Source organism: Mya arenaria, chromosome 17 (assembly GCF_026914265.1).
Source record: "Mya arenaria isolate MELC-2E11 chromosome 17, ASM2691426v1".
Lineage (NCBI taxonomy): Eukaryota > Metazoa > Mollusca > Bivalvia > Myida > Myidae > Mya > Mya arenaria.
Window position 1 is genome coordinate 18,629,214 of NC_069138.1, and position 14,560 is coordinate 18,643,773.

The 14,560-nt window shown below is 38.1% G+C and overlaps 1 long non-coding RNA gene and 1 other non-coding gene across 3 annotated transcripts; one reads left to right on the forward strand and one right to left on the reverse strand.

Moving 5' to 3' along the window:
• Positions 1-2,266: 2,266 nt before the first annotated feature.
• On the reverse strand, positions 2,267-9,595 carry LOC128224853 (uncharacterized). Of its 2 annotated transcripts, XR_008259559.1 has the most exons (4): positions 9,394-9,595; positions 4,495-4,655; positions 3,147-3,232; positions 2,267-2,745 (listed from the first exon to the last, which is right to left on the reverse strand). It is a non-coding gene; the product is annotated as an uncharacterized LOC128224853 (long non-coding RNA). The 2 variants fall into 2 exon arrangements; XR_008259558.1 differs by having other exon boundaries at positions 2,267-3,232.
• Positions 9,596-10,413: 818 nt separating this feature from the next.
• LOC128224965 (U6 spliceosomal RNA) lies at positions 10,414-10,520 on the forward strand. Its single transcript, XR_008259592.1, has one exon. It is a non-coding gene; the product is annotated as a U6 spliceosomal RNA (small nuclear RNA).
• The last annotated feature ends 4,040 nt before the right edge of the window (positions 10,521-14,560 follow it).

Here is a 14,560-nt window from a genome sequence, read left to right on the forward strand (position 1 = left end):
TTTTCAATTTTAGTGAAAGTAATTTCAATCTAAAAGTACAGAATAGGTTTTGATTCATCACCATGTTTCTTTTGCTATAAAATACAAGTTTGTTTTATGCACATTTCCTAAAAGCAATATGTAAGGTACGATCTGTTAATTCGATAATATCCGAAATAAAAGGGAGTATCATCAGTTTAGTTTTTTTGCAATTTAAGCTAGTCCACGCTGGAAAATTAAATATCGATATATAAATGACAGGGGGGGGGGGGGGAAGCATCCGACTCGTCGCTATATATTTACCATTTGATTATTTTTAAAGATACTTACAGAAGACTACTTGACCGTGACAGTTGACGCAGTAATGTACTTCCGGGTCATTGACCCAGTTCTTTCCGTGACCCATGTGGAGGATTTTATTGGTGCTAGCAAAATGCTTGGTGCGACACCTCTAAGAAACATCCTGGGAACGTATAAAATGACTGAACTGCTGACGAAAAGCGCTAATATAAACAAAACAAAAAGTTAATTATGAATTATGGTATTTAATTATTCATTTGACAATAATCAGCACTTCTAATTTGTGAGTGAGTATCGGCCCTTCTTTATCCAAAACAATATTATAAATCATGAATGGTTAATCAGACGAAATTAACTTTTTGCCTAACTATCAAAATTTTATAAGTAGACTTAATTTGCACTTGTTAACAGTTAACTCTCCGGGCTTGAATTTGTATGCGCAGTTTCTTTAATCCACTAGAGCTAGAATGTATTGTGACGAATTTTATCACAGCCGTGTAAAACTGTTGACTGAGAAAACATGTTCGGGATATAAATATGACAATGACATTTATGATTGATAGAAATCGCTATTTTGTTGTTTTTAACTTAAAATATGCTTTTTTCGAGAGTCGGTAACCTAATATTGAAATGCAAGGCAAATCTCACAAGCCTGAATCTTATATGATACTTAATTATATAACAGTAGTTTTGACCAGTTCAGAAAGCTGATTGTGACAAATAAAAGTGCTTGAATTTAGACGAATCTACAAAGGCAATTGTCAAGATAATAAATATGGGCATTTTTAAGTTCACGAGAGTTGACTGTCGTGCTGCCCTACCCTATTCCCTGCATAAAGTGCGTGTAGCGTTCGCTAGGCTTTCCGAGAAAGACGACCTAGCGGGCCTTGGGAAGCGTCTGGATCTTCACCCATGCGATTATGCCATATAAAGGGACTGGAGCGCCTGAAGGCCCCACCACAACTGAGATTACCCCGGTTGGTTGGAATAAGTTTAATTCCCCAGACAAGCCTCCCAAAGTGCGTCAGAGTGGGCGGAACAAGCCTTTTGTATATATCCACTCTAGACAGGAGGACCTGTTTTAAATGTCAGGGGTTTGGGCATAAAGCCCCTAAATGCATATTTTAAGTAGCATGTGCTAGGTGGGCTCTTGCACATTCTACAAGGGATTGCAAAATTCAAAACCGCAGGTATAAAAACTAGTGAGTCCAACTTAGCTGCCTACAGGCAGTGTGTCTCTTTTTAAAGACCAGAGGCATCGCAACCATAATGGCAGCTCATTGTATAACCTTGAAAGTAGCAGGGTATATATTCCGTGAAATAGAATCATTTTTTCCCCAAAATGTTAACCACAATAGCTCTGCCACAATCCGGTCCTTCTATAACTCTAGTACAAAGGTAACACTGGAATATTAAAGGGAAAATAAAACAACTCCAATGTGTGGCCATAGCCCGATTCCAAATATGGTAACATTTAAAAGGGTAATAACTCAAAGTCAATGGCCACTAAAAATATCTCACCAAAGATATATTTATCTCTAGTTTTCACTGTTTATGCCTTTATATAGAACATAAAAATAAGACATAAAAACTTGGTAAAATCTTAAAATGAAAGAAATTTAGACAATTAAGGAATTTTAGGATAAGTCCGCCAGGTCGAGGTGTAACGTCCCTTGTGGCCATCATATAACTTGCCAGCGCATCACTGCAGGGGTCCATTGACACCTGGTCAACTGAAGGCTAGGAGGATGAGATGAGTCGTAGACTTAACTCCTAGTCTCCAATGGGCAAAACCCAAACATCCAATCTCCTCTGCATGTTATATAACATTATCAATGGATAAGGATTTGAAAATATTTTCATTCAAGTGTTAGGGTGTTTCGCCAATAAACTCTCGGAAGTAAAATGGTATTCACATTGAAATATGATTGATATAATGTGCATTCAAAAAACTAAGAGGAAAAACTAAAAAAACAATCCCCGGCTATCACATTTATTAAAATTTTAAATCATACAAACTAAAATAATAATGTTACTGCAGGCTTAATAATTTATATTAAGTATAATGTTCAATCCCAGGCCTTGCATGTCGCTGTTCCGTAAAAAAACATATGGCGGCACGTCCATCGAGGCACTGGCAATTATTGCGCACCATACAAAACACCAGTTCTTTGTTCTAATGAATGTCTACTCTCGGGGTTGTGATATTCAGGCTCTTCACACACAGGAGAGTAATATACGGAGTACAAACAATATAATAAAACTGATGTACACTGGTGACTTTAATGCACATCATCCAGTGTAGGGTTGTTCCAAAGTCTGTAAATATTGTGAGGACGTCTGTACCTGGATGGAAATCTCAAACCATGTGCATTGACCAAACCATAGTCAGTGTCTGTTTTGCAGGTGTTACGTCATGTAGGGTCCTAGACATAAATTTAGGGTCGGATTTCTTTCCTTGCCTTACTGCCCTCCAAAAGGTAAAAAGAAGGTCAATTTCACGGGAGAGTTGCGGGTATAAAATAAACATTTAATAACCTAAAAAGAAACCCCTCACCTGACAATATGATTTTATATAGGGCTCTGGAAACTGAACCTAAGAATGTGATTCCAAGGGTCAAATACTAGGGATTTTGGAACAAGATTCACTGAATTAAAGGTCATTCTACCTGCCCTGTACACTTCTGAGATAAAGAGATAAAATTGCGAAGAATCCCATTGAACAGGCTATATTTTTAATCACACATACAAAATCAGTATTCAGTGATATCAATCTTCCACCTGAAACTTTGGCCTTCCAAAATCGGATCGAGAATGAACATAAACTTTAAACGTGACAGAAGAAAACTCAACGCCTCTTATTTTACCTCTCACAATCTGGTTGCATCTTTATAACTTGGTCTGGCGAGGTTTGGCGGTTCCGTCCGAGTAGATAACGGCCAACGTTGTGCGTCTTGAAAATCATGGAAAGACAAAAACGATCCTTGTTTAAAAACCATATTTAAAAGAATTTTACCGTCAAATACCTATTTTATTAAATTTAAATTACCCCCCCCCCCCCAATTTCAGAATTATTTATACAAACGACTTCTCCCTAGACATGAAAAATCCTTTATTTTATTTATTTTTCAACATGTTGGTCATAATTTGATATCAGAGTAGCAAAACAGATGTTTCCTTTCAGAATTAACTTTACATTTTTGATCAAATCATCAACAAATAAAATCAAACTGTAGTGTAATAGTCATATGGTATTAACACACTGTTTTGATGCATACGAATTGAAACCTTGACGTTTAATAATAAAATCAATAAGTTTTAGAAATACTCATGACCTGTTCCTTATAAATAATTAGCTTTAAACTTTTTGGAACATTGTTCAAAAACAAATCAGAATGTTTGACCGTCTCGTTTAAAACAATTTAGGGTTTGAAATTCCCAACCTATTTCAGCCGTGACTGTAAGTAAGAAAACCTTCGAAGAAGCTAATATGTATGTGTAAGAAATGAAATTAACTACTTCTTAATGAAATTAGTGTAAAAAGAGAAAATGAATAATGCTTCTGGATCGATTCGAATCGCTACCTCAAAAGAGTTGCAGTCTTGTGCTTAACAACAAAGGCTACAGCCTTTAAACTGAAGAGTTTCATGTGGAGGTTTTCATTAGGGGTGTGATAGCTTAACCACTGGGCTAGGGAACGGTCCTGGAAAATAGGCAACCCTGTAAGTGAAGTAATAGGGCCCGGCTACTTCATCAAGGCGGCTAAATATGCAGTGCTTCAGCCAGGATTTGGAACGGGCAGGGTGCTAGGTCAAAAATGGCACTTAAGATGCACATTGAATACGCCTAAATGGGGATTTGCAAGGGCCAATGTTCAATTCTTATTCAGTATGTGTTGTAGCTACTTTCATTACTTGAAGTTTATTATCAATACCTTAACTAATGTTTTCTGAAGTATCAAAATTATGTACGTATAACTATTTTTTATACTTAATTGTAAGCAAAATCACATCTCTATCTTTTCGGTGGAACGTTTGGCTATCAAAGATACACTGCACTGGGTTATCAGTAACAAGCCAATACATACTGCTTTCCTCTCAGATTCGTTATCATCATTGCAGTCTATAAAAACAGAAGTAGCAGCTCCATACCTGATATAATTGAAAATATTTTGGAACTGAACAATAAGTGTCTGGAGAACAACTAAACACTCACCAAGGTATTGGTCCCAGGTCACGTCGGCTTTAAGGGGAATGACGAGGCTGATGAGTGGGTCAAAAATTGTCTCGGGAATGTGGAGGTGAATGGTCCGGTCCCTCTTGCACTCACATATGTCTTTTTACTAGCCTGTCGGCACGTTCTAAACGAATGCCGGTCTAAAACATACAATAATACATTTGATAGGGCCTCTGTGAATCTTTAGCCTCCTATCAGATTCTCTGATTCCTTAAGAATAGACAAAAGTATAACGAGGTTAAGAATGGGCACATCACTTTTTCCGGGGAGTGCTTGAAAATATGATAATTAAAAAATGATTCTATAAGTGCTCGGTGTGGAGAGTGTCACAAACAGAACACACTGAGCGGAACTAAGGGCGGCCCTAAGGACCTCTGGTTTTGGTTACAACATTACTAATATTCTGAACCCCAGCAGGGCCGTCCGGAGGACTGTCATCAAGTTACTTGCTAAACTCCTGGTTGACTGCTAGATAATCGGCAAGATTTTTATAAATTAAAGCATTAATTAAAATAATATATATTTCCACTCTTGATCAAAATTTACTCATACATTTTAACAAATTATAAAGAGGATACTCTGAAAGGATGGGGGGGTGATAACGTCTGATCATGTCTGCTCTCCTTTGCTCTCCTTTGATGTATCTTTCTTTTAGTATTCACTAGTTTTGAGTTTTCACTAGTTTTACTCCAAATAAGATCTGGATCGCTTAAACTATCTGGTCGATTTTCTGAAAGCTGACGGCACATCCTTTATTATTGGCTCCACTTTTAGGGTTAACATGTTTTAACATATTTTTATATAAAAAACATTTATTTTTATTTTTGAAGCATATCATTGTTACCATTTTTGACCGGCGGCTATATCCTACCCAGACCAGGTGTCAGGTCAGTTCAGTTCAGTACACCAAATGTCATAGCAAAATAATAATAAAAAACTAAAGAAAAGTAATAAATTATTTACAGGGTGCAAAGTGCATTTAGACTCAAAAGTAGACAATACTCAATTAGTATAAATTCAATAAACTTTACATAGTTAAGGTTTGTTAAAAAAATGAGTAAAGCAAAACTGGAGTGACGCATGCTATTAATTAAATCCTAACAATATTAAGTCATCCTCTAAGGTTTTGTTTACTATAAAATACAATCACCGTGGAATCATTCCATTGGTCACGTGACTTTCATTGACTGAATTTGAATGCTATTCAGTTGCGGTTTAAATACCAATCAATCAATATAAACCATATTTTAACATACCCATATACTACTTAACAATCCAAAAATCCTAAAGCTTTACATAGTTAAGATTGTTGAAATTAATAATTAAAGCAAAACTGGAGTGACTCTTGCTATTATTAAATCGTAACTATATTGTTATATGAAATACAATCACCGTGGGAACATTCCAATAGTCACGTGACTCTCATTGACTGAATTTGAATACTGTTCAGTGGCGGTTTAAATACCAATCAATCGATATAAACCATATGTTTACATACCCATATAATACTTATCAATCCAAAAATCCTAAAGCTTTACAAAGTTAAGATTGTAAAAATTAATAATTAAAGCAAAACTGGAGTGACTCTTGCTATTATTAAATCGTAACTATATTGTTATATACAATACAATCACCGTGGGAACATTCCAATAGTCACGTGACTTCCATTGACTGAATTTGAATACTGTTCAGTGGCGGTTTAAATACCAAGCAATCAATATATACCATATGTTTACCTAGCCATACGATACTTAACAGTCCAGGCTGTAATAAATCCGTAATGGATAAGTGATAACTCCATGACTTAAGTAATGTTTACGGTTCCTGTTTCAGTGCGTTACTGACACATTAATAGGAGTCCTACATAATGGGGAGAGTATTTATGGGGAGGCAATTGATGTCAAATTAACAAACTCGTTCTTCTCTCCAATCCGGAGCGAGGAATACTAATGAGTTCTGAACGAAACAAACCCCGAATAAAAGCAGACGTACGTACCCTTTTCTGTCTTTATTGCTATTTTCACATTTTTATTTTATTGTTTTTAGATTGGGTTCGGGCGTTATATTTCTCAGTGGTTAAAGTAATTCACCATCCATTTCAAATCATTATTAATAGTTCCTCCCTCTAGCGACTTCGGGGGTTGGCGGGGTGGTCGCAACCAGATACATCAATAAGTACGATTCAATACGTTGTACACAACGATGTCAATTTGATGTAAACAAGTAAATTTTGATTTAGAAAAATGCGCAAAATCTGCAAAAGGTGCATGTCTTCTAAGCGATGTGATACATCAATAAGTACAATTCTATGATTGTACACAACGATGTCAATCTTACGAAGCAAAAGAACGCTACAGGTTAACTATATATTATATCGATAATTATGATTAAAAGCCGAAATATATGTATATTAGTGTAAGGCTCCTGGAATTCTATAGTTAATGTTTTACTACATTTCCAATAAGCACTACATTCTCCTACAAGCCCCTTGATTTGACGATTTCAAATGCCTGGTGACCCCATGCTTTTCCTTTTTTTAATTTTCCCTACGTTTGCTGTGAGAGTATAAAAGCGTCACGAGTTTCTTTGGAAGTCAGTCTGAGTCAAGCATATGTTTGGAGCAGAACAACGCTACGTTCGGTACAGTAATAAAGTTGAGTTTCAACTGAAATAATAACGATAGTATCATAAGGGTATAGCTTGATATAATGGTTACAAAGTAAGCATATAATTTATTTGGACTTGCATAAATTAAACACTCGTAGTTTTACAAACGTTCAACTTTGATAACTTTGATAATGGCCTAAAGCATTTACAGAACATACATATATTGAAGAAATCAATAACAGACAACTATATTTGGCAAGTTGGGTGACTTGTGTGTGTTATCTCGCTTTGATCGCCATACCAGAAAAAATATTAAAATCGCGAAATACTGCAGGGTTTACGGTTATTATAACAAATGTTTTATATAATATATACTATAATACGGTATTTACGGAATGTGCGCATCAGCTAAAGACCTCGTGACCTTTAATAAATATTATGATATAAATACATATTATTACTGTATGAACATTTGAACTCAGTTCGATTGTTGTTTCACCTAATTCAATAAAACAATTAAAACAAACAAACCGTTTTCAATACATGGGTGGAACTGGTACGGGCTATAGAAATGTCTGCTTAATATTAGAGCTGAGTCGGTTACTTGAGAGCCAAACTCAGCTTGTTATCAGGGCGGAAATGGAGGTAGAGGTGGTGGTGGTGGATCCAGAGGTGGGGGCAGGTGCGGCAATGGAGACGGAGATGGCGGTGGTGGATCCAGAGGTGGGGGCAGGTGCGGCAATGGAGGCAGAGGTGGCGGTGGTAGATCCAGAGGTGGGGGCAGGTGCGGCAATGGAGGCGGGGTTGGCGGTGGTGGATCCATAGGTGAGGGCAGGTGCGCAATGTAGGCGGAGGTGCCGGTGGTGGATCCATAGGTGAGGGCAGTTGCGGCAATGGAAACTGAGGTGGCGTTGGAGGATCCAGAGGTGAGGGCAGGTGCGGCAATGTAGGCGGGGTTGGCGGTGGTGGATCCATAGGTGAGGGCAAGTGCGGCAAAGGAGGCGGGGTTGGCGGTTCTGGATCCATAGGTGAGGGCAAGTGCGGCAAAGGAGGCGGAGGTGACGGTGTTGGATCCATAGATGAGTGCAGGGGTGGTAATGTAGGCGGAGGTGGCGGTGGTGGATCTATAGGTGAGAGCAGGTGTGGCAATGGAGTCGTGATAGGCGTTGGTGGATCCATAGGTGTGGGCAGTTGCGGCAATGGAGACGGAGGTGGCGTTGGTGGGTTCAGAGGTGGGGGAAGGGTCGGCAATGTAGGCGGAGATGGCGGTGGTGGATCCATAGGTGAGGGCAGGTGCGGCAATGTAGGCGGGGTTGGCGGTTCTGGATCCATAGGTGAGGGCAAGTGCGGCAAGGGAGGCGGAGGTGACGGTGTTGGATCCATAGATGAGTGCAGGGGTGGTAATGTAGGCGGAGGTGGCGGTGGTGGATCTATAGGTGAGAGCAGGTGTGGCAATGGAGTCGTGATAGTCGTTGGTGGATCCAGGTGTGGGCAGTTGCGGCAATAGAGACGGAGGTGGCGTTGGTGGGTTCAGAGGTGGGGGAAGGGTCGGCAATTGAGGCGGAGTTGGTGGTGGAGGATCCAGAGGTGGGGGCAGGTTCGGCAATGTAGGCGGAGGGGGCAGTGGTGGATCCATAGGTGAGGGAATGGGCGGCAATGGAGGCGGAGGTGATGGTGGTTGATCCAGAGGAGGGGGCAGGTGCGGCAGTGTTGACGGAGGTGTCGGTGGTGGATCCAGAGGTGGGGGCAGGTGCGGCAATGGAGATGGAGATGGCGGTGGTGGATCCAGAGGTGATGGCAGGTGCGATAATGGAGGCGGTGGTGGCGATGGTGGATTCATAGGTGAGGGCAGGGGCGGAAATGGAGGTAGAGGTGGTGGTGGTGGATTCAGAGGTGGGGGCAGGTGCGGCAATGGAGACGGAGATGGCGGTGGTGGATCCAGAGGTGGGGGCAGGAGCGGCAATTGAGACGGATGTGGTGGTGGTGGATCCAGAGGTGGGGGCAGGTGCGGCAATGGAGGCAGAAATGGTGGCTGTGGATCCAGAGGTGAGGGCAGGGGTGTAATTTGAGGCGGAGGTTGCGGCGGAAATGTTGATAAGTGTTTGTTCTTTTACTTTTGAAGTCCTCTGTTCAGAAAATCCATATTGTGTGAATGTTGTATTATAATGTTATCAATTAGGTGATTTCATATTGGCCTAGTTATTTGTCCGAGGTTAGCTGTATTTGCCTGAGCTATTTTCCGTTTTGGTTAAAAACATTCTTATAACTTACCTTTAGTTCACATCGAAGCCGTATTTATCCCTTATTCATCCATGGTGCCTGCTTTTCTAGACTTGACTTTGCTAATTTCGACATGCATCCTTAAAGTGACATTGCACATACTTATGAATTAAGCACTGTACATTGTAAGGAAGCATGTCTTTTCGTCTTATTTTGTAAATCGTTTTCCGAAACGTCAAATGTTAATGTTTTACCTTCGTCGTCCATTTTGTCGGCGTACAAAATCATAATAGTCGTAAAATCCACCAACGGGTTAAATACAACTGTTATATCAAACCGTACAAAGTGGTTCAATCATTCAATAGGTTCAAGTAGTTCATATAAAGTTATATGAAGCACAAAATATTTAAAACAGTCCGAAAACGGAAAACAAAATGGCTACCTTTAAAAAGTTATTTCCAGCATATTTTCATATTAGGCGAGTTTCGACAGCCAATGAAAATGGCCCATTTCTCAAATCCTATATTAGGCGAGTTTTGTTGATATTGGCCGAGTTTGGTCGATATTGAGCGAATTCTGGCATATATTGTCTTCAATTGTCTGGTATTGATACCGCAATTGTCTCTGTATCTCGTCAACTACGTAATAGTTGATTAATAATACCGAACACGTCCCAGGTTGTCTGTAATTTTCTGGGCTTTTTTGTCCGTTTTTCGTTGGATGTCTGAATGTCTTTTTGTAACCGAATTCTTAACGCTTGAAGGATTGGTTGATATATGAAAAAAGATGAGATTTCAGGCGGCTTTATACCTTCTCGTTTCTGTTCGCTTTTCGCCTCGTTTACAGTTTGCTGTGCCGGAAAAGTCACTTTCACCATCAAATCAACGCTCTCCGTGAAATTCTTATGAGGTAAAGCAAATCATTGTGATTTATTTTTATTTTTTTAAATAGTTTATCCTATTTTGTGGGTTTGGTACATACAACTTAGATTGATTAATAATTAAGGTAAAATGAATAGCGTTTGAAGTGAAACGTTAGATGCACTTGTGAACTAATCAAAGGCAAAATTTACAGGTTTTATATCGAATTCAATCTCTTGAAAACGATACAGAGAAGATTAGCATGGCCCCTGCGCAAAGGAGGACACGCAATTTTCTCTCCAGACGTTCCATGTTTCAAAAACGCAAATAAGGGGCCATAGCCGGCTCTTGAAACTCTGACCTATTTACCGGCAAATAAAATGGAGTGTCAAACACATATTAATTCCATTTTATCTTTGTTTTTGTCTATTCTTCTCAACAACGTGTGTTCACTTCAATTAAGAATACTTTTTTCGAATATATTTAAATAAATAAATACGTTGTTGGTAAAATCCTTCTATCTTACTTTAAAATCTGTTTGGAACCTGATTTCCTTTTAAGCTACTTTCAAATAACCATCAAAATTAAGTGGAAATTTGAACTTTGAACCTTAAAACTAAAAGTTTTATTATCAACATAAATATTATTGATTTCATTGTCTCTCACAAACCCTTCCCATCGAACATACTCTAGTTTCCTCTGGACTTTTTAAAACTTTATCAACAAACCAAAAACTGTCTTGATTCTTATCAACAGGAACGATTTCATTCTGATTCACATAACCCGATATTGGTTCTTTATTGAAGTCAATAATTTTATACAATGGAAACCCTTGTTTAAATACTCTACCCTTAACTTTGAAAACTGCTGTAGTATATTGCTGCTGGTAAGCCCGTCTAAAACGATGTTTTATGTTACTTAATCTAACCAAATCACCGATTTTATTTTTAAAACAAGGAGACGATTTTGGATATTTTTTAGGTTTTAGTTACATTTTACTCCAAAGTTGTGTTTCATTTTTCTTAATAATTTAACTATGTGCTAATCCATTCAAACTCCGATGGGGAGTTATTGTAACTATTTACAATATCTTGAAGGTGATCTATATATCTATTAATTTTTTAACTTAACATTATGAATACCATCCCACGTAGGCTGAATGACTCGCTCCGCATAGTTTGCTTTAGCGTCCATTGTGTATTAAACAAATAAACTCCCTGATTTTTCATAAACGTTTAAAAATCATGATTGATATATTCAGAACCTCTGTCCGATCTAAACTCTGTGTACTTGTCAACACTTAGAATATCTTTAATTGTTGACAATACCGTGTAAGGTGTTTTATTAACTAAGTGTCGAATGGATAGACAACTTGAAAATATGTATATAAAATGAGTAGTTATCTAACTCCATCGTTGTATTTAACAATGTTATCAATTGCCATTAAATCAATATCGCCCTGATCGTTCATACCCGCTAATTCAACCCTCGGTCTATTATATGCATGTCTAGATTGACGTTGAAAAGCATACGAATCTTGATGGTTGAGCCATTTGCTTGATTGCCTGCATTTTTAAAATAGAACTAATACTGTAATAGGATATGCTCCTTCTGCGTTCTATTCATGATCAAACATTTATATTTCAAGTCTGTGAGACGGGTTGCTTAATTAAGAAAAGAAATAAAGGAAAAGAAAACATGTTTACAAATGAATACGTTTATTTGAAACTAAACATCTATAAAATCAGTCAACATATGATGACATACATTATATCACTTGAAATACATGAAGTGAATAATATGACAAATCATTAAGGTAACACAATAAAGAATTACATCAGCGGATAAGAATAATAATTCATTATACAGCACAAAATGGTAGAGTTCATAATTGTTCATGCCATCAACTCTTCTTTTAAGGGGAAAATGCAATACTACACATACAACATAGCATAACTTTTCTGTATTCTTCAGTTTTTGCGGTTAAAGATCCTTTTGGTCAACGCGATGGATGAAAAGATCGACCTTCAATGCAATTGATTGTCAACACCATTCTTTTCATTTTCTACACCACTGTTCGGTTTCCATAAGCTGCAGAAAGTATTTTCTATCTAGCACAAATTTGTGCATATCAGTCGTCTATGAGGAAATAATATACTCCTTCCATTAACTGCGTTAAGCATGACGCTGAAGTAAATTTATATTTCATGTTCATCGTCATCGGGATCTGTATCCATGATACAGTTACCATCAGTTTGGGAGGGGAGATTCATATGACAGCCTTAATTTTCTAGTCACCATACCCATAACCTCACACAATGCTTTTGAATAAACAAAGTCAAAGTAGGAGTTCATTAGCATCGCACTTGTAGAGTCTGGAGTTGATTGATGAATCTCTATATAGTTGGTAACGTTCACAACGAAAGCGGAAATTCGAATTTGAATTTGAATTTTCTGTTCAGGTCACCCGACTATATCGTCATAGTGCAAGCCCGCCAGAGGTTCGGTTCCTTTCCATGGTGCTCGGGATGAGTCATTGGTGGACGAGGATCGAACGCCCTTAAGCTGCCAATAAATGCCGTTTTTATTATGCCCATTTTTTAAATTTGGAGAATGTGTTCTATGTTCCTACAACGACTCGCCCCCTTTCTACCAGTGTTGTAATCTGAAACCGCAAGGAAACCATTCTATTGTGTCATTTCTACCCGTATGATAAAATCCGGCTGATGATAATTGGAACTTGTTTGGGGTCTATTTTAAGCGACCACTTGTCGGGTGTTTTAATTCAGTTTTGGTAAAATATCATGATTGGAGAGCATTTTTCAAACTCTAACAGTTTGGAAAGTGTCATTACGACCGTCCTTTTAATAATGAAGCCAACAACTGAACACTTTCCTTCACTTTCCTTTGGTGACCATGTTTAAAGAACATGTTAATGCGTCGCTGTCTCTATCATAACTATGACATATATATCATAAAGTTTTCAAGTCATTTCCATTCTTATTGGTGACCAGGAGACATTTTTGAAATCAAAACCTGTCCAATGTCTGCAGGTCGTTAGAAAAGGGTATCTGGGCTTGAGTCATGTTGTATTTTTAAACACTTTAGTCAAAGTAATTTTGAGAGTCTTGAGCACAGACAGATCACGGCTACAAAGAACAATTTAAATTCACTGTTTCGATCGTTTAAAATATGTACTGATTGACAGCTGCACGTACAATGATTGTTGCAAACACAGATATTGCTTCGGAAAGAAGTCTTCAATGTCTTTTATCTGAAAAAATGTTGTTCAAAGCAATATGAATTTACACTGGTCTCGCAATGCATCACGACTTTTGTAATGATCAATGATTAATCAGATCAAGATATCGTAACCGAAGAATGCCAGTGCTAGTGTTCATAGCGTATAATATGCCCCACTGCAATGAATACTGTCATTCAATGAACCCGTAAACATTCTGCGGACCCACCAGAAACCCGTCTAAGATGGCCGCTGGTACGTCAGACCCGCCAGAGCCGCCAAAGCTGCCAAGAGTTGCCTTCTTTAACCCTTCTGTGGCAATTTAAGGTATCCGACACACAAATGCCGGGCGACCTTATATTATTTTGGTAACATTCAAAAGGATATTGTTTACAAAAAATGAAATGTATCATTTTACCGAAATGATAGAATAACCAAGTTATTCTTGGCTTCCAAAGATTGCAAAATAAGGCATTCACGCCTGATTTAAGTTACGATAAGACCATAGATACAAATTGTTATAACTGTATAAATGATGTTACTTACGGCCATTCATATTACATGCTAGTAATCGGTAGGCAATTCCCTTTCAAATCACACAATGCTGATATGAGATCTACAGGCACTAAAATTTAACTTTAATGTTGATGCAGCTGACAGAGAACAAGTTTATTTGTGGTTCGGGTTCCTTAAAACTTGTCCAAGGTATCCGTCAATTCGACCACAACCCTTTTTCTGTTTCTACCTCTGGTCATTTTGCAGACTATTGAAAGACGGTTGAGCTCAATAAAGACACACGATGTGTTTAAAACAACAGTCTCGCGCGCCCTCGATTTTCAACCCTAAGACAGTTCGATCCTTCGATTTCAATCTTTCATAAATTGTATGTATACCCCTTACCGACATTTTAAACCCATAATCTAAGTTCCTGTCCAAGATTAATCAACTTTTAATTAAAACATTTCAATTTCAAGGAAAAGACAAGTACGTGACTGCATTTATAACAACTATTCAATTTGACCCTGACCTTGTATAGATTCAATACAATTCTTTACAACGCAATGCAACGCTCTATTAAGTAGGTTGTACCATAATGCAAGGTTTTCAAGAGTCTACG